The sequence below is a fragment of the Canis lupus genome, chromosome 16 (genome assembly GCF_048164855.1).
Source record: "Canis lupus baileyi chromosome 16, mCanLup2.hap1, whole genome shotgun sequence".
Classification (NCBI taxonomy): Eukaryota; Metazoa; Chordata; class Mammalia; order Carnivora; family Canidae; genus Canis; species Canis lupus.
Window position 1 is genome coordinate 32230418 of NC_132853.1, and position 25077 is coordinate 32255494.

Consider the following 25077-nt stretch of genomic DNA (forward strand, 5'->3'; position numbering starts at 1 on the left):
CCACCACCCCTTGTTCTTTTCCCAGAGTTAGGAGTCTCTCATGTTCTCCCTTTCTGATATTTCCCACTCATTTTTCTCCTTTCCCCTTTATTCTCTTTCACTATTTTTTATATTCCCCAAATGAATGAGACCATATAATGTTTGTCCTTCTCCGATTGACTTATTTCACTCAGCATAATACCCTCCAGTTCCATCCACCTCGAAGCAAATGGTGGGTGTTTGTCATTTCTAATAGCTGAGTAATATTCCATTGTATACATAAACCACATCTTCTTTATCCATTCATCTTTCGATGAACACCAAGGCTCCTTCCACAGTTTGGCTATTGTGGACATTGCTGCTATAAACATCGGGGTGCAGGTGTCCCGGCGTTTCATTGCATCTGTATCTTTGGGGTAAATCCCCAGCAGTGCAATAAGCAAAGCATATTCAAACAGACTTTAATTATTGTCCCAGCCAATGGGTGCACATTTTTTTTAAAGATCTTATTTATTTGTTTGACACAGAGAGAGCACAAGCAAGGAAGTAGCAGAGAGAGAGGGAAAAGCAGACTCCCTGCAAAACAGGGAGTCCAATGTGGGGCTTGAACCCTGGACCCTGGAACCTGACCTGAGCTGAAGGCAGATGCTTTTTTTTTTTTTTTTTCTTTTTGTGAGGGCAGATGGTTAACTACTGAGCCACTCAGGCACCCTGCCAATGGGTACACATTAGGTATATAATGATAATATATATTGAATATACATATATATATGTGCTGATTATATGTTCAGTATATATAATATGGCATATATTTGTATGCCATAATGATAACATATATAATATATAAGGCAGAAATCCTGCCTCAAACCTTTTTAGTATGGATGGATTATAGTTAGCTGATGTACAAAATTCAGATAATTAGAAACATCAAGATGTTTCATGAGATTTTTAAAAATGATTCATATACATGTAGCATAAATACTTTGAAAATCAGACAATAGCTGTCTTTTAAAGATAAATGAGAAAAATATCCTGTTCATGCCTCTACTTCTAATTTTTGAATGACATGGGAGGGTGAATTTTCTAACACTCAATTTTTATTTTCTGTCATTTATCATTAAGACACTTTAGGGATGCCTGGTGGCTCAGTTGGTTAAGCATCTGACTCTTGATTTAGCTTAGGTTGTGATCTCAGGGTCATGAGATTAAGGCCTGCATCAGGCTCCAGGCTGAGCATGGGTGTGGAGCCTCCTTAAGATTCTCCCTCTCCCTTTGCCTGTCCCTTGTTTAAAATATATATGTGTATATATAATATATATATGTTAAATATATATATATATATATATACATATTTTTTTCACTGCATAAAAATAAATTTAAGTTCATCCCTTACATCTGGTTATATGTTGCCTAATAAAAGGAAAAGTAAATAAAAATATGTTATATGATAAATTGGATAACAAGTGATAAAGGCTTGTAGAAGAATCTAACAATGAGCAGTTAATACCTTAAAAACATTTTAGAAATATCTGAAGGAATTTGGAATATAGAAGGATAAGCATAGAATTCCAAGCATCGAAAATGGCATAAACAAAAGTTTAAATTTGGTAATGAGTATGCTATATGCTGTAATATGACCCTAGGCCCAGGATGAGCGACAGATACAGCTGAAATCCGGATGATGTCTCATAAAATGAAACATTTGTTATCTTCTTCTCACTCACCTGTGACAGATATTAAGTTGGAGTTGCACCTGTTCCAATTGTTAATATTACTTCAGGGATAATGCTTTTGGTTTGAGATTCAAAAACAGTTTCCTTTCCTTAAAAGAAACTATAATGGTTTCAGTTTCAAGTTTGCCATTGTTTTGTGATATTCAATTGTTATTTCTCCCACTGAAACCTCCATGATGATAGGATCTTGTCAATTATTGATGTCCTTTAGACAAATGTGTCTGGCATAATGTAGCATGGATAGCATATACTGTATATACATGGTATGATACATGTTTGCTGAAGTTAATTAAATTAGCAGAGATCTGCCTGATAATATGGTCTGCAACAAGGAAACCTGAGAATGAGTGCTGTAGGCAAAATAAACAGCTCTGAAATAAGAACAATCCTGAAGTTTTTGAGAGATGACAATATGGCCATGGTGGCTAAAGCAGAATACAGATGGAAAAACAGAATACAGATAGTAGGTGGGCTCAGAGGGTACAGGGCACAGATTCTGCAGGGCATTGTAGGATGTGGTAAGAGAGAAGGTTAAACTCAAAAAGTAGAGAAACATGACTAGATGGTTTTCGGGAAAGAGGGTTATGTGATATCATTTATTTATTTAAAGGTAACTTTGGTTGTTCAACTGGCTAGGATGTAGACTGTTGGGAACCAAAAGTAGGAGGCTGTCTTTGCCCAATGCAAGATGCTAGCATCCCAGGAGTAGAAAGGAAGATCTAATTAGGAGCTAGAGAAACTGTGCTTGCTGATGAGTTGGAATTGGGAGGGTTGGAGACAGAACAAGAAGAATCTAATCATCCTAATCATTTGCCTTGAATAACGGGGTGACTATCTATGCAATTCTAGCACTGGGCAAGATGAGTTGATACACAGTTTGGGAATCTATATCTATATATCTCACAAGTAGTATTTTTGGCATGTTAATTGATGGTGTCAAACAGTTGCAAATGAGCATGAGAATTGAGATAAATGAATAAAGATGACCTTAAATATTTACAAAACACATTTAATATTATTGCTCTCATGTTAATTTCAGAGTATATTTAAGTAACTTGGTTAAGCATATGAGTTGGCAAAATCACCTGGCCTGACCTCCAAACTAAGGTTGATTTTTTTATGCTGCTCCGCAATGCTCTGCCTGAACTGTATTGAAGCACCAAACATATTCAGATGGCGGTAATTTAAGGCAGAGTGTGATCAATAAAAGTTCTATCTGAGAAGGAGGAACATCTTTTCACTAAGTAATGCATGATGTCTTCCTCAGGGAAGTAGTTGGCAAGTTGAAAAGGTAAAGTTTCAGTTGGCAGACCAGAGTCAAAGATTTTCTGTCTGAACTAGATAAGAAAGCCACATATGAGCAAGAGCAGCAGAGTGAACAAATTGTGGGTTTACATTTGAGGATTTCAACGTCAGCATAGTTAGAAGAGAAGGTTTAGGGATGGTCAGGGTAACGGAGAATGCTGGTGCTAGATACTGGGTGGCATGCTAGATAAATTAGATTTTATTCTGTTAAGGAAAACCTCTGTAAATTCTGAGTAGGACTAGATGGCTGGCCATATAAATGTAAGTACATAACGTAGATGTCCCTCTCATGAAAACCATAAGAAGTCTAAGTCAAAATGGGAACAATGTTCAACTATTGAACACATGAAAAAAAAAACTTGAAATTAAGATACAAGATTACTCACCAAAAATCATGTAAGTTTGCGGTTAATCTAGAATTAGAGCTCAGATGTCTTAATACATCAGTTTCCTTCCCATTTCCTGCCCAGGGCCGTGGACTGTTTCTTATAATCCCATCTACTATTCTTGCTTATCTCCATAATTTGTCTACCTTTACCACTTCATGCACCATGCTTTATACTGTACACACTCCTGATACCACAAGTGGTATTTGTTCAGGATTCTGTGCTGATGATAGCTGTGATAGTATAGTTTTGGGGCTTTTTTGTTGTTGTTTTGTTCTGTTTTTAATTTCTCTACTTCTTCCCATAAATTGGAAACCAGAACCAAGAGAGCAAAACCCACACCGCAAAACAACATCTACAAAAAAACTAAACATTCCCACAAACCTCACAATATGAGAGACAGAAAGCAAACCACTGGAGGCAGCAAGATCCCTCTCCCATCAGAGACTGGTACAGAGAAGCCTCAGGACCTCTGATGACCTGTTATCCAGAGAAACCTGAAATAGTCCATATGTGCTCCCTAGAAATTGCAGTAGTCCAACCTGAAAATGGCAGTCCAAACCAGAAAGGGCTTGTAAGGGTCCCATGTGCAGTTGAGTGCAGGAGACTAAAATGAGACCTAAGGTGTGAGTCAGTGAACAAATGGGATAGATTAAGCCACTTGCTGAGGAGACGCTACAGGAGAGAGAACCCAAGGTGATAAAATAGAGACAATAAGGGGAAAATCATCCAGATATTATGGGGGTGGGACGATCAGTAGGTATCACAAATTATAAAACTGTCTTTTAAACCTTCTCAAAGGAGTTATGAGGGAGATTATGAGCTCTGAAGCCACAAGGAAGCTAAGACATGTGGTCTAGCTGTGGGCCTGGAAAAAAAGGGCAGTTACAGATTTTGGTCGCACTGGCAATCTCTACCACAGGCAGAGCCATGATATTTCCAGAATTGATAGAGATGATGTGGAAAAAATTAGATTTATATTTTCATATATGGAATGTATGCAGACATGGTGCATTTATATCCAAATATTCTATTATAAGCAGATTCATGTTATTAAATAATATGAAAAATTTTTGTTTTACTGACCATAACATGCTCCACCTTTGTTTTTCCTTGTTACTTCCCAATCATTTGCCAGTTAGGCTGCTCCCAACAATTAACCATTATAGATTATATGATGAACATGCCCGTGCATAACTATCTGTCCATCCACATTAATGATTATTGTCTAAGGATAAATTCCCAGTGGACAATTTCTGGGTTAAAGTTTATAAAGAATCTTTATGGCCCTTGCTATATATTTCTTACTCGCCCTATATAAATGTTCCAACAGTTTACATTCCCACAGGAGTGAATGAGTTTCTGTTTCCTCATACCCTGGTCCACAGTGGGCATTATTACTTTTTAAAAAGCTTTGCCAGTTTGTAGGAAATGTCTCGACATTCACGAAACTCGTGTTTATTATTTGATTGAGAATTACAATAGTATCTGTGTCCATGAAGTTGAGATTAAAACAATCAAAAATCAAAATTAAGAGCCCAGAATCATGTAAGTCCTCTCAAAAGTGAGAATCATGTAAGTCCTATTTCTTAAAACAAGAAAGAAATGTGGAAAGTATGGTTTTATGAATGGCTTCAGAAAGAAATAGTTAATGTTTGCCCCACATCTGATTCATCTTTTCCAAGGACTTGATAGGGAACAGTCTTTTGAAGTACACCACTATGAACCCACACTCAAGCTGTCCTTTAAGTTATCCTACATAGCAATAAGTTAATATATATTTCATATAATTGGAACTCATAGATATTGAACATCAATCATTAATTTCATGAAGAAAATGCTGTGACTATAAACACATTCTGCTCTACAATGCCAAGGATTATTAATAACTATCTAGTTTTATTAGGAAGGATATTCACTTCTTATCTTAAACAGAATATGTAACTTGATTACCACAATATGTGAAACAACTGAGTTAAACCCACTTCTGAAATTCAACAATGTTATTTACCAATAGTTGTTAATGTGTCTAATAAAAATGAACTATTTGTTGTTATAAGCTAATAATTGGAGTTGATATAAATACATCAAAGATTCATTTATTAATAGAAATATTGCTGCAAAAGAGGAAGGGGGATCAATTTCTAATCTTCTCTGGATTGGAATTCTGTGTGTTTTTTGTCACAACACTTAATGTATGATTGTCTACCTGTCTATCATGGAGAGACTTTATTTTCATATTTGTATTCCTAACACCTAGTTCATTGCTTGTTATTCAGCAGTTGCTGAAAAAGTACCACAAAACATTTAGATTACCCAAGAAAGTAAAAAAACAGCTGCCAGGCATTTAAAAAATTACTGTAATCATCATCATCATCACTGCTATTACCGCTTTTATTTTGTGACTTGCTCAAGGTCAATCTGTTTCATGTCTTTAATTTGAAAATGAAAGAAACCTTAAACTCATAATTTTGCCAGAAAGGAAATTTATCATTAGCACATACTGGGACATCTCTCTACCCCAAGGCATTCGGAGATGTAAATGTGGATAAGCCTAAAGAACAATTGGGACTAACACTCAATTACTTTCAGTGCATTTTTTCCTTCTAATCTTATTTCTGCTTTTTTATGCCTATCTGATCATCTTCTTTGTTTTCCTCAAATTGGCTTTCTCTACTACTTCAGTCCCTGTACTCCTTCTGTCCCTCTGGCCTCCATCCATAACAAGACATCATAGGGTCTCTATAAGAGCCTGTCTTCTTTTTCAGGTCCTGGTAACTGAAATTCTGAGGAGGATTCTGATTTCCCCAGTTTAAATTAGGTGTCTAATCCTGAACAAATTTTCTTTGTTCAGGGAACTGATCATGTTATGATATGGGATGCTATCATGTAACCATTCACAGAAATGAAGTTTGAAGATTAACCAATGGGTTGAATGATTAATTCAGACAAAAGTAATTCCTAGAGGACATTTTCTAAGCCATCAGTTTGCCAATTGATTAATTGGTTAAATTTACCAAATAGGCTCATTGGTAAAAATGGTTTCTGACATGTTTGATGAGTCAGTTAGCTTTAACAAGAATGTATACTTTTGTTACTGCTGATAAAAAAATTATATATGTATATGCGTATAAACATTCATGAAACTATAAATATAATAAAGTATATTACATAATATAAATAAATAATAAATGTATATTATAGATGTGCAAATATTTACTTTTTAATAACAATTTTAAATTTAAATTTAACCTAATTAAGGTTAGAATTAATTGCTAAAAATACATTATACCTGATTTGCTTTACATTTGGAAGATTAAAAAAAAAAAAAAACCAAAAGCCTCTAAAAGAAATTTAAAGTAGCTGAAGGAATTACATCATTTATGAAATGCTGAAATTTTGGTTTCTAATAAGAAACAATTGAAAACATCGACTGTTGCCTGTTAGACTGATTCATATCAAAAAGCAAAAGTGTCCAAGTGTGGAAGCAAGACACAGATGCCCCGAAGGGACAAATATAATGGACTCTGTATAAAAATAAACTAAGAGGTGACAGGAACAAGCACATCACATAATAAATTACACATAATAAGTTGTGGGAACTAATTTCTAGATTTAACAATTGAAATTTACAATGCTTCTTGAAATTGCCAAATGAATCCTAAAAAACTGTTAAAGATTACAAATCCAAAATGAATAAAATTACATTAACCTAACAGACTTTCATATAGAGTAATCAAACTTTGCAGAATCTATAATTAAGATTTTGAAAAAAAAACATACATTTAGGATTCTAATATTAATACTTTATATTATAACAAATTGCATTGTTCTTAAACTTATATTTCAGTAAAAGGGACAAGAATTGTATATATTTGTGAAGCTCTTAAAATGTTCCTATTAAAGCTCTTAAACCATTCTTGTGTTAAAATCTTAATTACTGAACTTCATAAATTTGTTAAATCAGTTATTTAGCAAAGTATCCATCAGTAAGATTGATTTTGGTAGATTTACTACATAGCAAAATAAATTTAAGAAATTTGGTTTGGTGAGTTTATTTTCAGAAAATTGGCTTGATTTCATGGATGAATGGGGGGTCAATTTGAATTCTCACAGTTGTTTTCTACATGGGGGTCCAGATCATGTCAGTGCTAGATTATAAACAAGTAACACCCCAGACCTCTCTTTCTAGCTTAGCAGATACCCCTTCTCTTTTTTTGTGGTAGAAAACTGCTCAAGTGCCAGTGAGATAAAAATATCATGTTCCAGATGGAATTGCTAAAGGAGTTTAAATAAATTAAGTATTTAAATCATGCCTTTGGAATATCCCCCCCACAACACACACCCATGTCTATTACGATACCAGCACTCACTCTGTCAGAAGCCTTGCCATCAGAGACATAACCATGCCCTTTTAAAGTCTTGTTCTGTCTCTGTAGCTTGTTTAAAAAATTAGCAAAGACCAAAATCCATTTCCAGTCCCAAGAGTTGATCTCACAAAGGAGGAACTTTTTGTGTGTGGATGTACATGTGTGCAAGCATATGTGTGCATATGTGTAAGTTTGAGTATATCTATATATGTGTGAGTGGTAGCTTTTATGTTACAGGTGTAATAAAAAATAGAAGGGAAAGAGATCACCTAAAATTTAAGAAAATAGCATTTAAAAAATGGGGCCACCAGGAGCACTTGGGTGACTCAGTAGGTTGGACATCTGCCTTCAGCTCAGGTCACGATCCCAGAGTCCTGGGATCAAGTCCCACAATGGGCTCCCTCCTCAGCAGTGAGTCTGCTTCTCCCTGCCCCCACCCCATCACTCTCTCTCTCTCCCTGAAATAAATAGGTAAAATCTTTTTTTTTTTTTTAATGGAGCCACAATCCACTGGCTCAGCTTATCTAGAAATTAATTTATTAAATTATTAACTAATTAGCATTTAAGGATCCTCTTATAGACACCAAAATTGCAGCCATGAACAAAACAGACAGAAATCCTGTCTTAACAAGCTTGCATTAGTGTCAGGGAAAGAAAAAGAGGCAAAAAATGAATTAGTAAAACATACAGCATGTCAAATATGTCAAGTGGTGATAATAGCACAGAAGAGAATAAAATAGGCAACCAGATAGGCAGTGCCAAGTTGAGTAGGTGTGTGTGTGTGTGTGTGTGTGTGTAATTTTAGATATGTGATAAGTGAGATCCTTACTCAGAAAGTGAGATGTGAAGGATTTGAGGATTTGAGATATGGGAGAAAAGTACGCTAGGGAAAGGGAAGAGAAATACAAATGCTTTCATATGGGAGCTGGTCTTCTAGATTCCAAGAATAAGAAGGTCAGTGAGCTGGAGGGGATGAGAAAGGGTAAGAATATGAGATGAGATCAGGGAAGTGACTAGAGACCAGAGTGTGAAGGGCCTTGCTCTTATTACGAGGGAACTACTGTAAGGAATTTCAGGCATTTTTGACAAGTTCCTCTTCTCCTTGCCTGACATTCACCAGGTAACTAAGTTGGATGGCTCTACTCCAGAAATGTCCACCCAGTTCTTCCACTTCTCTTACTTCCCACTGCCACTGCTCTAGATCAGCTCTCACCTTCTCTTGCTTGTACAATGACAGCAGCCACCAGACTGGGCACCCAGATTCTCTCCATCCTCCACATTGCTATTTGAGATGTCTCTTTCAATGTCTCCAAAACCATAAATATAATCATATAAAGACTTAAATCACATTTTCACTGCAGTGTGATAAAAAGTCCAAATGGAAAGATGGCATTCAAAACACTGGACAGTCTTGTCTCAACTTAATTTTTGAGCCTTACCTCTAAGTAAGAGACAAGGCTGCCCCAACCTCTGCCCCAGTGTTATGTTACAGATGTAATGTGTATTTTACTCTCTTCCCCAGCTTCTCTACACCTGCCACAATCCACTCATACCTCATTTGAATGTGATAACACTTTTCTCTGCAGCATCAGGCCTCAACACCTTCGCTGTCAATAATATTTTGTCATTTATTGTATTACTTAATACTCTTAAAGACAGTGGACTGTTTCTCCATGTGTTGTTCCTAGCTGTGTTATAAGGGTGCTCCCTGCAGCCGGCTTGATAGTGCAGTTTCAACCAATTGGGCCATTTCTGAGTATTTCTGGAGTGCAGGAGTGGTGAAATCACCTGAATGCTTCTAGCAAAAATGCCAAGGAGCTTGATTATATGGAACAATGTCTGAGCAGTAGTGGCTGACAGCATATTCTAGGTATGGAGCACGTTTAAGAATGTGGGCACTGACGTAAGAATGTCAGCTGTTGAGAAAGTGACTTAAACTCCTATATGTAAACTAGAGATAACAATGCCAAATTCATTAAGTTATTGCAAAGATTATGCCTGTTATAAAGCACATTCTAGATAAATGATACCTATCGTGACTATTATAAACCGTGTTCAACATTGCACAGGTGGAGAATGAATTCACCTAAGATAAAGTTCAGGTGTAGGAAAAACACATGAGTTCAAGTGAAAGATAACAGAGGGTGCACTGAAAGATAAATAATGTTTCCGCTACAAGGGAGACTCTTAGAATTGGCGTAGGCACAATATTGGTACTGGGTGGTGCCATGAGTTTGTGGATTCTCTGGGCAGTGGCAGGGCTCCTACGAATACCATTGAGAGAACACTCCAGCACAGTGATATGGCAACTACATACCTCCATGTAAACACTGTGAAATATACCAGAGAGCACTTGCTGCTGGGAACCAGGGTTAGTCAGAGAAGATAATTTGCAATATATTTGGTGAGTTTGGAGTCATAAAATGATGTTTTGTACTATTTTATAATGTAATTCTACCCCCAAGTTGGTGCAGCCAAGATAATTACTTGTTATTATATATATTCCTGGAGCCTATTGCAGGGAATGACATATAATAGGACTCAGTAAGTTTTTGCTGAATGAATTAATGCTGAATCTTCACTTCCTCTTGGCAATCAATATTTTAATTACATTGGTGGCAGTTATGGTTAATTCATGAAGCACTAATGGGAAACAAGCACATTCCACAGGAAGAATATATAGAGCGTAATGCAACAAATAGCGTTACGGATACCATTAGGTAAATATATTAGTCTCTCTTTTTGCCTGCCTTTATACTAGAATCTGAATCCCATATGGAATAAAAGAGTAGGCTTCATGCCTTCTGCTTTTTCTATTTCTATTCATTTTGCAACTGTTTCTGGAGTCTCTGAGGCTTAGCATGTTGGTGCCAACTTTGACTCCCTTTCTGATCCTCTCCACTAATCCAATCAACCCATATTTGTTGAGCATCTACTGTCTACCCAGCCCACTGTTAGGTTTTGAGGTAACAAGAAGAGGAAGTCCTCACCGTGTTCAAGAGAGAGGTAAACAGAAAAATGCTGATTCCTGTTTTTGAGAAACAACTTGGAGAACTCTGGAGACACAGAAAGTGATACTTGGGCTGGATCTTTTTTTCTTTTTAAAGATTTAATTTATTTATTCACAAGAGACACACACACACACACAGAGAGACAGAGGTATGAGCAGAGGGAAGAGAAGCAGGATCCATGCAGGGAGCCCAATGTGGGACTCGATCCCAGGACTCCAGGATCATACCCTGAGCCAAAGGCAGATACTCAACTACTGAGCCACCCAGGCATCCCCTACCTGGGCTGGATCTTGAAGAAGGAACCATACCAACACATCCCCATAATTGATTTTTTAGAAAGCTTTGGTATCAACACATTTTTTTTCCTGGCAATTTGGTCAGATAGTATTTTTAAGGTAAGTTTCATTTATCTTCACAGATACATCTAATGATGCCCTCTCTTCTAAGTTGTATGGAAACAGCATTAAGAGTGTTGAGGTAGAAGAACAACCCATTGTAGTTTGATGGGGCAACACTACCCTATCCCATTGTCCAGTTTTATGGATATTGATGCCCTACTTCACCCTTAGAGTATATTGACTTAAACAATAAAGTGTATAGTCACCCTATTAAAGACTGACCAAAAGAGCCTTTATGGTTTCTTCCGCATGACTAAACTTGAAATAGGTACTTCCTGCCTCTATCTACACCCCTGACCTCCCTCTTCCCATCCTACCCTTCTAGAATCCTGATGGCCTAATTTCAGGAGACCTTCCCCTCCCTGTCCTCAGAACATTAACTTTAGAAAACTTGTAATTATAAACTCTTTCTCTGCCCCTTTGAGATGTAAATCTTTTTAAAATCCTCTTGCCAGTTCTATAGCACAAAAACATCATTCTCAGGACCTGGGAGACATCCCTGTGAAACATAACCATCAAGGAAATTCCCAGTCTCTGTGGGTGGCACCCACCACCTAACTTTGGTGTGTGCCTTGTTCCAAGTTGTAAACTGCCTCCTGTCATGAAGATAAAATAAGGTTTACTTTTCTGTTGGGTAAAGCCAATCAGCAAACAGAAATGGCCTAAGATCTCCTCAGCCTCACCCCAGCTCTTAAAAACTCTCCAGTCTTCTGATCCAGTAGAGTTCAGTTCTGGTCTCTCCCCCTTATTGCAATAGTCTTAAGTAAAGTCTTTCTTGCAGTTCAACTTCATCCAATACATTTTTTTTTTTAAACAAGACAGTGTCTACTGGATGTGGAGGCAAAAATCAAAGAAACATCCTTGACATCTTCTCTGACAATAGACTCATATATTCAACTGTCAACTGAACATCTCCATGTGGATATCTGAGAGACTTTTGAAACTTCACATGTTGAACATCTAGCTCTTAAAGTTCACCAACACACCTCCCGACCACCATCACCACCATCATACACACAGAAATAGCTCCTTCTGGCTATTCCAGTAAATGGGAGCTTTATTGTTTTGTTTGCTTAGGCAACAATCCTAGAACTCATCCTAAACTCCTTTCTTTTCTCTCGTATCTGTTCCATTGACAAAACCAAATGACTTTAAATACAAAATATATTCAAAAAATACAAAGTGTATTCAAGATTCATTTCTCACCACTTAACCATTTACCACCCAGTTCAAGCCACCATTGGATTATTTTTAAAACATTGCTAAATTTATTCTTTGCCCATAATCTTGATACCCCTCCCTTTACCACTCCCTAGAAAAACAATTCTTGACCAACAACAGAGCTATCATTTTAAAAAGGGTCTCCTGTTCAAAATTTGTTTTGGCTTTCCAATATCAATCAGATTAAAGGCCAGAGACCTAATGCCTTTATAGTGGAGTTTAATGATACAACCTGAGCGTTAGTCCAAATCAAAGTTACAGCTAAAGACCTTTGTTAATATCCCAGAAAGACTTAAAGAGGTTCTTGGTTTCCTCCATGGGAGTTAGTAACCAGCCTTTAGGGGCCTGGAAGATGATTTTTTGCCACACAATATTTATGAGCTGACACATCTGACAGTTCATTTTCTGTACAGTGTTTTAATCCTCAGTTTGGTTTTGCACACAAGATCACACTATTTTTTGTATGTGTGAGCATACAGACAAAGTCACAGTCTAACTGGTTCTCTATACAAAGTGTTTTCTCATATTTATATTGTCAACTGACAGACTTCTCAGGCCTCCACCATGGCTTGTTGGATTAAAATGGGAAAGTTACATCAAACAATAAACCCATTTTAGGTCATCCTCCCAAATCCTCTTTCCCCACCCACCTCAACTGCATCATTCATCTTTAGAATAAAGACTTTTAAGCTGCAAAGTGCTGGAACTGAAGCTTTGTGACTAACCATTGCAAATAAAGGATGGCAAGAGGCCTCTAATGTTTTGCATGTAACTTGACCTTACATAAAAGGCCTAACAGCAATTATAGGAAAAGACAGCAGGCAAAGATTGTTCCGTTTCTTTGCCTGGTACATCTTGGACTCTTCAAACATCCTGCAATAATTGCCCAGAGGAAATAGCTCTTGTGAGTTTTAAGTAGTTGGCTCAAGGGTTAAATGTATTTTTGAACACCTATAGTTGATATGAAACAATTTGTAAAATTCGTTAAAAGCTTTTGGAACTTGTTGCTAATAGGTATTGGTTAAATGTGAATGTGCCTACCATGCATGTATCCATTTTTCTTTTCAATGAAAGAAAAGCTAAAATATTCTGAATAAAATTAATAGTGAAAAGCCAGTGTTTTTGAAGCAGGTAGTTGCAGTCTGTTTGTGAGCTAGGTCTACCCCTGCTTTCCACAAATCTGAATAGAAGTGTGGTGAAGTGGTGGGATGCCAATTCAGGAGCTTCTTTGCAAGAGTGATTGAGTTGCTTCTTGAGAGACAACTGACTATAGAGCCCTATAGAGAGACAAGCAAGGCAAGCATGCTCCTTATAAAACTATCTTGAAACAGTACCTATGTGAAGGGAGGAACAAGTCTGAGAACAGCATGCTGTCTAGCACTCATTTACCTCCCCAGTATATGAGCTTATGGTGCTGGTGTGGGAGAAGGGAGGATGCTGGATAAAGCGTTGAGGCTCATACTCCAAATAACTAGCATCACTAGGCTAAGTATTCTCCCTGTTGGACATAGACTGGCTTGGCATCATCTTCAGCTTTCCTTTTCTGCTTTCTGGTGTAGACTAACTCTCTTCTGGTTGGAACATTTATTATTCATGCAATCAGATTGTTAACCAGCCTCGATGGACCAAATATGTAAGCAAGATTGCATTAATATTAGTTCTCTAAATGCATGGTGCAGAAGCCCACTATCTGACAACAGGCCCTCAAACTCCTGCTCCTTCCTACCCATCTGTAAGCACCTGGACTTTATTGCAAACTGTTTTCTGTTGGAATTCTCAGGATGGCTTCTCAAGTGCTCTGGATGATGTCTTGTGCTCATTCTTTTGATCAGATGGCCTCACCAAGGCTCTGCGTCACAGTCTCTGTTGTCAGTGTCTATTTTCAAAGGACTGCCCCCTGCCAAGGACTCAGTGCTTTCATGTTCCCGAGCAATATTGGCTTCAGTGTAGAATTGGACACATTATCTTTCTCTCTAAGTATTCTCTGCATTGTGTCACGTGGCCTTAGAGTTGATGCTTGCATCTCTAATCATAGAGAGTACTTTACGATAATAGCTTTTTGCGGCTTCTGGATCTGCACTTCTATCTCAGACTTCAAAGATTTAGTCTCTCAGATCAGTGGGACAAGGCAGAAACTATTATAATGCTATTCTCCATTAATACTTATTAATATAATAATGATAACCTGCTGAGTACGTAGTGATTGCCAGGTACTCGTCTAAGCACCTGGCATATATCAGGCTTTATTACTGATAATTCTTCAAGCAATGCTATAGGTGTGGCGGTATTTTATCCATTTCACTGATAAGGATCCTGAGTCTCGGAGGAATTCAGAAAAGTCCAGTATGAGAGACTGAAACCCAGCTCTATCTGACTCCAAATCCATGACAGTGTGCTGTGATTTTTCTACCACCTCTTTCCGTCACCTGTTCTCCTAGGGATTGTACATATATTCCTCTTCTCTCTCTCCTAAACAGAATCCATCTGTAATCTGCATATCAGCTCATTAAAAATAAAGTGGAAATAAGGAGAAAAGAAAAGAAAGCAAGGTCAAAAGATACTCAAAGATAGTCAAACTCGAATTTCAGTTTGGAATTCAGGGCATTCTGCTACATTTAGAAAGAAGAGTATTTTCAATCTACTTAGATCAAACAGTGTAAGTTTATGATCTTTTTTTGGTGTCATTCAGACATAGCAAACTTAACAAAGCTCTCAATTAATGGATTTATACCTTTATTCAGTAGTTCATTATTAGGCACCTAAAATACGGTTCAACACTATGCTAGGTCTTCGGAATTCAACAATAAAAAAAAATGTTTTCGTATTTACCTACATGCACTTGATAGTCTAGTAGGGGCAACTAGCATTTAGCAAAAATTATACAAGTATTTTACGAATAGAATTGTGTTAAGTGCTAAAAAAGAAAAACAGTATGACCTGAAAGCATATAAGGCGTAAGATAGAATCCTGCCTGGGTTGAACTTTCAAAGGGAAACTTTGGGTAGATATAGTTTATAGCTAGCTTTTTGATCTTGTTTTTTTTTTCAGACTTCTATTTTGCCATAGCTGATAAAGGTTAATTATTATGATAATTGACATTATAACAATGACAGCATATGCGGAGCCCCTGGCATCTTCCTTGGCACATACTCAACAAACAAAGTTCTCTTCTTTTGTGATATCTCTGCCATGTACACACTTCCTGCCTCACTTCATGAATCATCAATTTAACTGCATCTAAAATAACATGGTTTGATAATGAGAAATGATTTTTTTCTCTTTTGACTGTCTCATTCTTTCTTTTTTATCTCTCTTTTTTCATTTAAATCTTTTAAAAAATATCTTCTTTGACACGTGCTATGGCACCAGCACTGAATGTGTGAAATACAGGTCATAGGCATGAACGACTGTTTCTAATATTCACACATACAACCTCTTTTTCTTGTATTCCAGTCTATCTCTGCTATTTATTTTGACTTTTGTATTATCTTGGATATTCCCAAATAGTTCACTCTGTTGGTTTCACAAGTTACTTTTATATCTTGAATGTTCTCACAGTAATGATCTATTTAGGTAAACATTCCTAAGATAAAAAGTCTTGCACTGTTCATAATATTCAGGTTTTGTTTTTCAACTAGTTAAGAATAAAAGGGTTGTGAGAGTATCCATTTCAGTTGATAGAAATATACTTCTGCCCAGTTAAAACAGCTTTTAAATGTTGCTAAGCAATTATTCCATCCCAAATGGATGGACTGGTCCCCATCTGACTACAGTTTGCAAAGCTGCCAAACTCCTAAGGATCATCCCCTTGAGCATGCATTATAATGTCTACCATATCCTTTGACAAGTTGTTGTTAATATAAATTACAGAATTGTCCTGGGTTATGTCATCCCACCCAAATTTTTAGCCAAGACAGGGAGAGGTATTTACAACATATATGCATTCAATTGATTTTTGTTGAAATAAAGGAGAAAATGAAAAAAAAAAAAAAAGCATGACAAGTTACTGTTTTCAGATATTTGAAAGGCAGATTGAATGTATTATGTCTAATCCCATGGGGGAGACCTAGGTAAAGAGAGACAAATCCTGAGACCAATAAGCAAGGGGTACAGAAAAGTACACTGTGATACCACACAAAGAAAGCCTTTGTAGTCATTAGAATTGTTGAACAAAAATGAGTTGTAAATTATATGGTTATAATCTCCTAAATTCTAAGATCACCAGATTGATAGCTCTGAAGGTTTCTGTACATGAGGATTTTTCACTGACTGGGGATTCAGTTCAATATCTCTACTGTCCTTACCTCCTCTCAATTGCGATGGCTCTAATGCAACTTTTTAAAAAATTTAATTACAGTCAGGGTATGTGTGTGGGGAGAGCATTTATCAGAGTAAGAAGTCTTAAACAATATATCAAATAAACTTTAATCAAGTAAAAAGAATTCTCCAGAGTTAATTCATACAAAGAATAGTTAATAATGCACTGCTTTCTCAAAAGTTTGTGAGTTTTTTACCTTATTTTTATTTTTATCTCAGCACAACTTAAAACAGAAGGGACTTTGAACTCTACAGCCAAAAAAAAAAAAAAAATCATGATTTGTTTTTTTGTTTTTTTGTTTTGTTTTGTATTTGTTGTTGTTTTTGCCCATAGTGGGCAGGGAATACTAAACAGTAAAGAAGAGGGGATCCCTGGGTGGCTCAGCTATTTAGTGCCTGCCTTTGGCCCAGGGAGTGACCCTAGAGTCTCAGGATCGAGTCCCACATCGGGCTCCCTGCATGGAGCCTGCTTCTCCTTCTGCCTGTGTCTCTGCCTCTCTCTCTCTGTGTGTGTCTCTCATGAATAAATAAATAAAATCTTAAAAAAAAAAAACAAAAAACAGTAAAGAGGAGATGTGTTTGAGCATTTCTGTCAAACCCACATCAAAAATGGAGGGATAGTTTCAGTGTTTCTACACGTGTCCCAAACATACAGGTCCCCTTTTCACTATGGCAGTTGCATTTACAATTTCGAAACAATACAATGATATTTTTTTCCCAATTCATTTCATCAACAGGATAGTAAAGATGAAAGAGACCCAAGAGACTATCTAATCCCACCCCCTCTGTTCTGTGAGGAAATATGCTCACAAAAGTGAAGCACGATAAGAAGATAGAGTAAACATAGCATACATCCTAATTAGCGGTGCTATCTCACTGTATGACTCCCTTTACTGAGACCTTTGGGGCCTTGTTAACTTCATTCTAGGGTCCTGTATGGCTTGGATACCTACTTAGCTAATCTAGTCAAGCATTAGCCCAAGTCAGATTGAGTCAGTATTGATGCTGAGAGTTCTGGAATCCTTGGTCATAATTTATTGTGTCTTAGCAAACCTTTGTTGAGTATTTATTATGTCTCAGACTCTCTACATAAAGTCCCAAGATACAGCTATAAAAGACATAAAATCTCCATACTCGAGGAAGTCCCATTTAGAGGAGAAGACAACCATAATAGACTCAAAAAGCAGTAAGTGCTCCAATATAGCAACACAAGATGGGCAGATGAAATGAGATTTTAGAACTGACTCAGGTACCCAAAGAACAGGGTACCTGTTTTGTTTTATTTACTGCAAATCTCTAGCGCTTAGACTACCACATAGCACAATTCTAGAAAGAAGGACTTACAAGGGCACAAAGTCATGAGTCAGGAGAGAACAAGTTGGGTTCAATATGACTACAATTCAGTGCGTACATAAAACTTGGTGAAAAATAATGCTGAGGTTGACACAGGAACAAGATCATAAAGAGTGGAGTGGCCACACCAAGGATTTATGTTCCTCCTTGGAGCCAATGAGAAGAATTTAGATGGGGCAACAATCACTTTGATGCCTGTGTAGAAGGAGGGAGGACACATGTATGGAGAGATGGAGGGAGAGCATTGAGCAAGTCACTGGAGAAAAGGAGAACTGGATTTTGGCTAAACAGGCCAAGTTTTTTAAAAAAGGGGGAAGTAATGAACATGTTAATAAGGATCCCTTGCCATAATCTGTACGACAGGTCCTCATGTAGTTACTTTGTACTTAATATATCACTTATTTCTAATATCATGCTTGAATATGAATCTAAATTAACGTGCTACAAGAGTTCATTTTCTCCTTATTCAGAGTGCCTCTGTCAGGATAATGTTTAAGCCCCAGGAAGGGTATTCCTGAGAGAGCTTGTAGCATGTGATATGTCTCAGCGAGGAAAAGAACATTGTCCAGGGCTCTGGGAGAGCCAGAAGTTCACTTCAGTTTGAAGTGTGGCATGTGAGTCTGAGCTAGGTAGACAGAAGGTACACAGGTAGCAAGATCACAAAAAGCCTTCTGCACTAGGTTAAGAAGTTTAATATAATTCCAAAATGGTGTAAATATCCTGAAGAACTAAAGCACAAAGAGAGCATAATTCAGGAAATGCCAACAGTCAAAATATAATAACCTCTGGGCAGACATAGTAGCTCTACAAACTCTTATAAGAATACTCCACGAGAAATATTTTATATTCAGAAAATGGAGGGCAAACAGATAAATGACTCAATCATTTTAATCTGCTTTTTAGGTCTTTAATATGGCCTGTTTATTTGTTTCATTTTAATTTTGTTTTCTTCATCATGTTGAAGGTTAAGGCATTCTTCTCTTTTCCATGTCCACTTCCTTGGAGTGGTCTGGGAAAGGCAAGGATATGATTGTGGTTTGTTTGCCAAAAGCATTTTCGTATAGACTTGGAGATACCAATACTCAGAAAAAGGTGAAATGGATGAAGGGAATGTCATTACCACAAAGAAAGTTGAAACCAAAGACTCCTTGCTAGAACTGGATGGTTACCAGGGGCTCACAGAGTTAGTGGATAGTTTATGATGGCAACGAGTTAGTTTTAGATGGATGAATAAAGACAGGAGTGAACAGGTGAAGTGAGATTGGCTAATTCAGAAGTGAGAGATATTTGGATCAACAAAAAATTCTAAAGAGAAATTTTAAAAATACTTATAGGGGTCCAACTGGGATATGGCTAGAAGTTATGTGCAGGGCCCAGGGTAGTAGTATACTCATACATGTCATACTGAAGCTGCCTTCTGGCAAATTACAGTCTCAATTTATGTCTCTCTCTCTCTCTCTTTCTCTCTCTCTCTCTCTCTCACACACACACCATAGACATCAGAAAATTTTTGTTGTTACTGTACCCAGTCATGTTGTAAAAATAAAAGCATTCTCCTACTCACTTTTTATGTGCCAAGTTTTACATTACTTATATAATCTAATCCTCCCTCAAATCCTAGGAAATAGGTACAATTTCTGCATCCAGTCTAAGATCAAGAGCCTGCATCTCAGAGATGTTAAATAACATACAAGAGTAAATGATAAACCTTTTCAGAAAACCTATAATTACCATATGACTCTGCAATTCATTCCTAAGTATATACTCAAGAGAAATAAAACATGTCCAAACAAAACTTACAGCAAATGTTCATAGCAACATTATGTATAAAAGCCAAAAATTGGAAACAATCTAAAAGTGCATCAACTGGTGAATGGATAAACAAAATATGGTGCCTCCATAAAATGGAATATTACAGAAATAAAAAGGAATGAAGTTCTGATACATGCTACAAGATGGTAAACCTTGAAACCATTACTGTATGTGCAAGAAGATTTCAAAAAGACTTCATATTCATGATTACTTTTATGTAAAATGCCATAAATAGACAAATCTGCAATAAGTGAAAGTAGATTAGTGGTTGCCTGGGGCTGGGACCCAGAAGTGGGAGAAAGGCTAATGACTCTTAATGGGTGCTTTTCTGGGATGCCATAAATATTTAAAATTAGATTGTGGTGATGATTGCACACAACTCTGTAAATATACCACCAAATAATGAACTGTATACTTCAAATGGGTTGATGTTATGATATATGAAGTTTATCTCAGTAGCTGGCATGCTAGGGCCAGGGCTTATATTTTAGTCTGACTATAGTACCTGAACTTGTAACTAATACACTGGACAGTTTTCTTCTACATATATAGGGGTGTTATCACCCCCCAGTTGGCATCTATGAAATACAGAAGACATGGTTTCCACAGATCCTCTTACCTCCTAGCTTTATAAATGGTAAAGTTTATGCAGTGCAAGCTATCAAATGAGCTCTCCTCTGCTTCAAAATTGACAAATGTCCTTTCTCTTTTCTAAGGAAAATTTCTCTGCTTAAATTTCTTGATTTTATTCTCTTCTCTGACCTTGTTCCATCGTTGACTCTTTTCTGGAAATTCTCTTTCTCTCTGTTGCTTATTCCCTGGCTACTGACATTTTCAGATAATCCTGATTAGAGAAGAAAAACAAGCACAGAACAAGAGGCATTCTGTGTCATTCCTTCCCTCCTCATACTGTCACCTTACCTCTTGTTTTATGGCTGCTAAACTTATAAGAGATTACTTGGTTTCATTTCTCCAAAATCCACTCAGGTCAAGTCTCCTGCCCTCAGAGTGGCTTTTATCTCTACTGCTTATCTGTTCTTTAAATTCATCTTCTAATTGCCTCCCACTGGCCAAATCCAGCAGACTTTCTAGCTCCCAAATCTAGAGGCAAAGCTGAGTCAGAAGGAGACAGAGTTAGGCTTTGGTTCAAAATCCAAATTCTGCCACTCTCTAAATCTAAATTTTTCTCTTTTAGTACAGCAAAAGGTATTGAAAATATTATGTCAGAAACCCTCATCAACCTAAAGAGTGTCAGACATATACTTAGTATATGTTAAAACAACCAAACACTTCTGGGTTGCCAGAAATGAAGAGACAAATGTCAATTCATCTAATTTCTAAGCAGTATTGATTATGCCTTCATTAGAAAATATATAAGGTGAAAGTAGGAATACTTCTTTGAGGAAAAATAAAACAGCTTTTATAGGTTTCGTTTATTTCAGCTTTTAATGTGGCATATATGAAAAGATCTTTAGGATGCTAAAGTGCAATCTAAATTAAATCCAGGCTATAATAATTATTTTCTATTTCATCTTGCAAGAAAATTCCACTGGTTATGTCACTTTCACTTAAGCAAGGCACACTTATTGTCTGTTATGGATGATATGCATAAATTCAAATATCCTTAGATGGAGAGAAAATTTTAGAGCTCTCACTATATTTTGCTAACAGTGCAAAGACAAAGCTTTTTAAAACTGGCTTTCACTAAAAATATTGCATGGAGTCATTAACAAAGGGGGAATAGTGACTTCTAAAACCCAATGGTTCAACAGAGGCTATTGATGATATCCTTAACGAGTACACATAAAATGTCAATACCAATCCTAATATCCCTATTTGCATTCTTTATTGGATTATAGATATCTTGCTGGGGGCTCAAAGGTGAAGACAAGTCCCTAGAAGTAATCACAGTAAATATCAGCTTCATTGGGCTCTATTGTAGGTATTAACTGGTTCCTTGGCCAATAATTTTAAAAATAATGAAAGAACTTCATATTCAATATAATTCTTTATATTCATTTTCAGTTAAGAGCCAGTAGTTGAAAGAATATAGCGCCCATACTCTTGATCCCCTGGGGTTACTTTGAAGAGGTAAGATTATCATTACTTGATTGTAACCTTGTAAGATTATCCTGGATTATCCAAGCAGACCTAATCTAATCACATGAGTCATTACAAGATTTTTCTCTGGCTGATAGCAGAAGTCAGAGATTTGAAGAACAGGGATTCAACATGCTTTAGTTTGCTTAAAAATGAATTAAAATTACTGAGTTCTTTCAATGACCTGACTGCATGTGTAAGCAGAGTCTTCCCCAGAGCTTCTAGATAAGAGGGCAGCTCAGCCAGCACTTTGATTTAGACCTTGTGAATCTCTGCACAGAGGATCCAACTGTGCTACCTTGTGCTTAAACTTCTAACCATCAAACTGTGAGTTAGTAAATGAATGTCCTTATAAGCCACTAAGTTTGTGGTAATTTGTGACAGCAGCAATAAAAAAGTTAACAGGAAGCCTTGCCAAATAATTTTATAATGATGTGATAAGCCTTGCTATGTTTGATACAGGGTACATTTGACATTAAAAATGACAGAATATAAGATTTTTAACTTGCAATCTGTCCATGAAAACATACATATGCAGGCTTACAGAAAGAACTGAAAGACACCATCCCTGGAATCACTATGTTCTGTGTTTTATATCCTTAGATATGACAGAAACAGTAATATGCCTTTTCTGAATATGTATCATGGTGTTATATGTATGCATAAAAGATAAAACCAAACTATTTTTGATTGGTGTATACTTTTGAATTCAATATCTCAACAGATAGTCTTTATGTTCCTCTTGAGGATGAATGAATTAAACTTGGTCTTCAAAGTGTTGGTTCTTACATGTAGTCAGAATAAAGTAGCTGGTGTGAAAATAACTCTTCTGCCTACAAGTGACAGGGAGAGAGTTTGAATAGTTTCAATGGTTTCTCAATGTGATAAGCCTGGGTTCTGTAACTGAGAAGCTCCTTTAAAGATCCTGTACAGCAGTTGAATATTAATGGCAATTTCAGTAATGGTTTAAAGAGCCCCTCACCTTATTTTGGCTGTAGTTTGATTCTGCTTGTTAGAAAAATTGCAAGAGCCCCATCAAAGGAAATTATTAGCCACAATTTACACATCATGAAAACTCAATTATTTGTCAGGCAGAAAAGTAGACAGCAGTTCTGAAAATTATCACATATGTTGCTCCCTATTAATTATTTTTAGTCTCAGGATCCAGGCCGTAGACTTGAATGCAGATAATCAATTCTCAGGGACAATTTATTCCTTTTCCTTTTTTCTTGTCCCCCAAGCCCATGAGTGTACTACTTTAAATTTTTATTAATTCATTTATTCATTTACCTAGTAAACATTCATCTAGTATCTATTATGGACCAGGACCTCTGCTATATCAAGAGTAAAAGTTTGTAAAACTCCTGACCCCTACCTCAAAAAGTTCACTACATAGGAGGAAAGACATATTTAAATATTAATTGAAATATAATGTGGTCTATGTAAGAATTAGAAATAATTGTGTACCAAATAAAAGATTCCTAATACCATGTTGGGTCAGGAAAGTCCCCACGGAAGAAGAGATATCTGAGAATTTTGAAAGATAATTAGAAATAGATAAGGTGTCACAAATTTATGCCTGGAATATAAGGGAGTATTTGGAGGTGGGATGAACCTGTTAGCTCTAGTCAGACAAGGAACAGGCTCTATGTTCTATACATAATAGATTTCAGACTCTCTAGAAAGAGAAAATACACTAAAAGAAATAATCAGGGAGACATAATGATGAGATCTCTGTTTTAGAAAAATGTAACTGGGTACATAGAAGTAACTGGATTTGGGATCCCTGGGTGGCGCAGCAGTTTGGCGCCTGCCTTTGGCCCAGGGCGTGATCCTGGAGACCCCGGATCGAATCCCACTTCGGTCTCCCGGTGCATGGAGCCTGCTTCTCCCTCTGCCTGTGTCTCTGCCTCTCTCTCTCTCTCTCTGTGACTATCATAAATAAATAAAAATTAAAAAAAAAAGAAGTAACTGGATTTAAGATACAGGTAATTGAATACTTCATTTTTAGCATTACATTTATAAGAAATTTCCAGAAAAAGTAAATCTACAAACAGAGATAGATGATTAATGGTTGCTTGGGATTTTATGATGGGATTGAGGATTGACTCCAATTCTATACAAGGTATATTTTTGAGGTAATCTAAACGTTCTAAACTGAATTGTGGTGGTGGTTGCATAACTATACATTTATAAAAAATAATTGAAGTTTATACTTTCAGTAAACCTATTTTGTAATGTGTGGAATATCTTAATCAAGATGTTTAAAAAATGGCTGCTACTACCCTATACTTCTTCCTTAATTGGTCATTGGATATGGGCTATGGAAACAAGGTTGTTAACTTGGGCAGGGAAGATATGCAGCCCATGAGATCCTTGAGTGTACTGACAACTGAAGCTATTTTAGGACAACTCCCAACAATTAGGGCAAAATATCTCTCCTTGAAGAAGGATCTGTGTGTTGTACCACCAGAGTTCTTTATAATGTCTTAGGGAATATTGAGAAGACACGCTTCACTATAATAGACATGCCTGGCTGATTTTGAGGAGTAAAAAGAGAGTTATGTTTGGACAACTGATATATACAACATTTTAAAATCATACTTACTTAAACTCTAGTAATTCAGAGTTACGCATGATCAAAGAAAGTGGCATAATTAAATAGATACTTAAGGAAGCTATGTTCCCTCTTTAAAACAAATAATTTCTGCAGTTTCTACAAGCTCCAGAGTTTGATGATTCCTTGTTACAATCCATGAGAAAATCATGATTAAAATTTTAAAGTCAGAATTCTGAAGTTTGTCATACTTGGCTCTTTAAGGGTCCATCTTTTTGACTAGTTGAAATCATAGCTCTCATTAAAGAAATGTCTGGTAAATGCTCAGCCTTGATGACTTATCTCCTGAACCATCTTATTATACTCAACTTATATCTTGAACAACCCATTCTCACTTGGAAATTTCTGTTTCCTTAAAAGCTCTTTTTTGAAAAAGTAAATTTTGCATTTCTGTCTCCATCAATGATCAATATTGCTACTGATGAGCCTCATCTGCAAGTTAACTTATTGAGCATCTTTTTTTTCTTTTCTTTTT

General features: G+C 36.6%; 2 long non-coding RNA genes across 21 annotated transcripts in view; one reads left to right on the plus strand and one right to left on the minus strand.

The window, feature by feature from the left end:
• LOC140606500 (uncharacterized) overlaps nucleotides 1–25077 on the minus strand; it is a 236734-nt gene that overhangs the window by 207928 nt on the left and 3729 nt on the right. The window lies entirely within an intron of this gene.
• Nucleotides 17773–25077, plus strand: part of LOC140606498 (uncharacterized) — a 55264-nt gene continuing 47959 nt past the window's right edge. For 11 of the 16 annotated variants that reach the window (XR_012008834.1, XR_012008836.1, XR_012008839.1 and 8 more), the window contains exons 1-2: nucleotides 17773–17906; nucleotides 21911–21976. This is a non-coding gene — a long non-coding RNA (uncharacterized lncRNA). Of the gene's footprint in view, nucleotides 17907–21744; nucleotides 21824–21910; nucleotides 21977–25077 lie in introns of those variants that run through there. The other 5 variants (XR_012008837.1, XR_012008835.1, XR_012008840.1 and 2 more) reach the window with 3 other exon arrangements.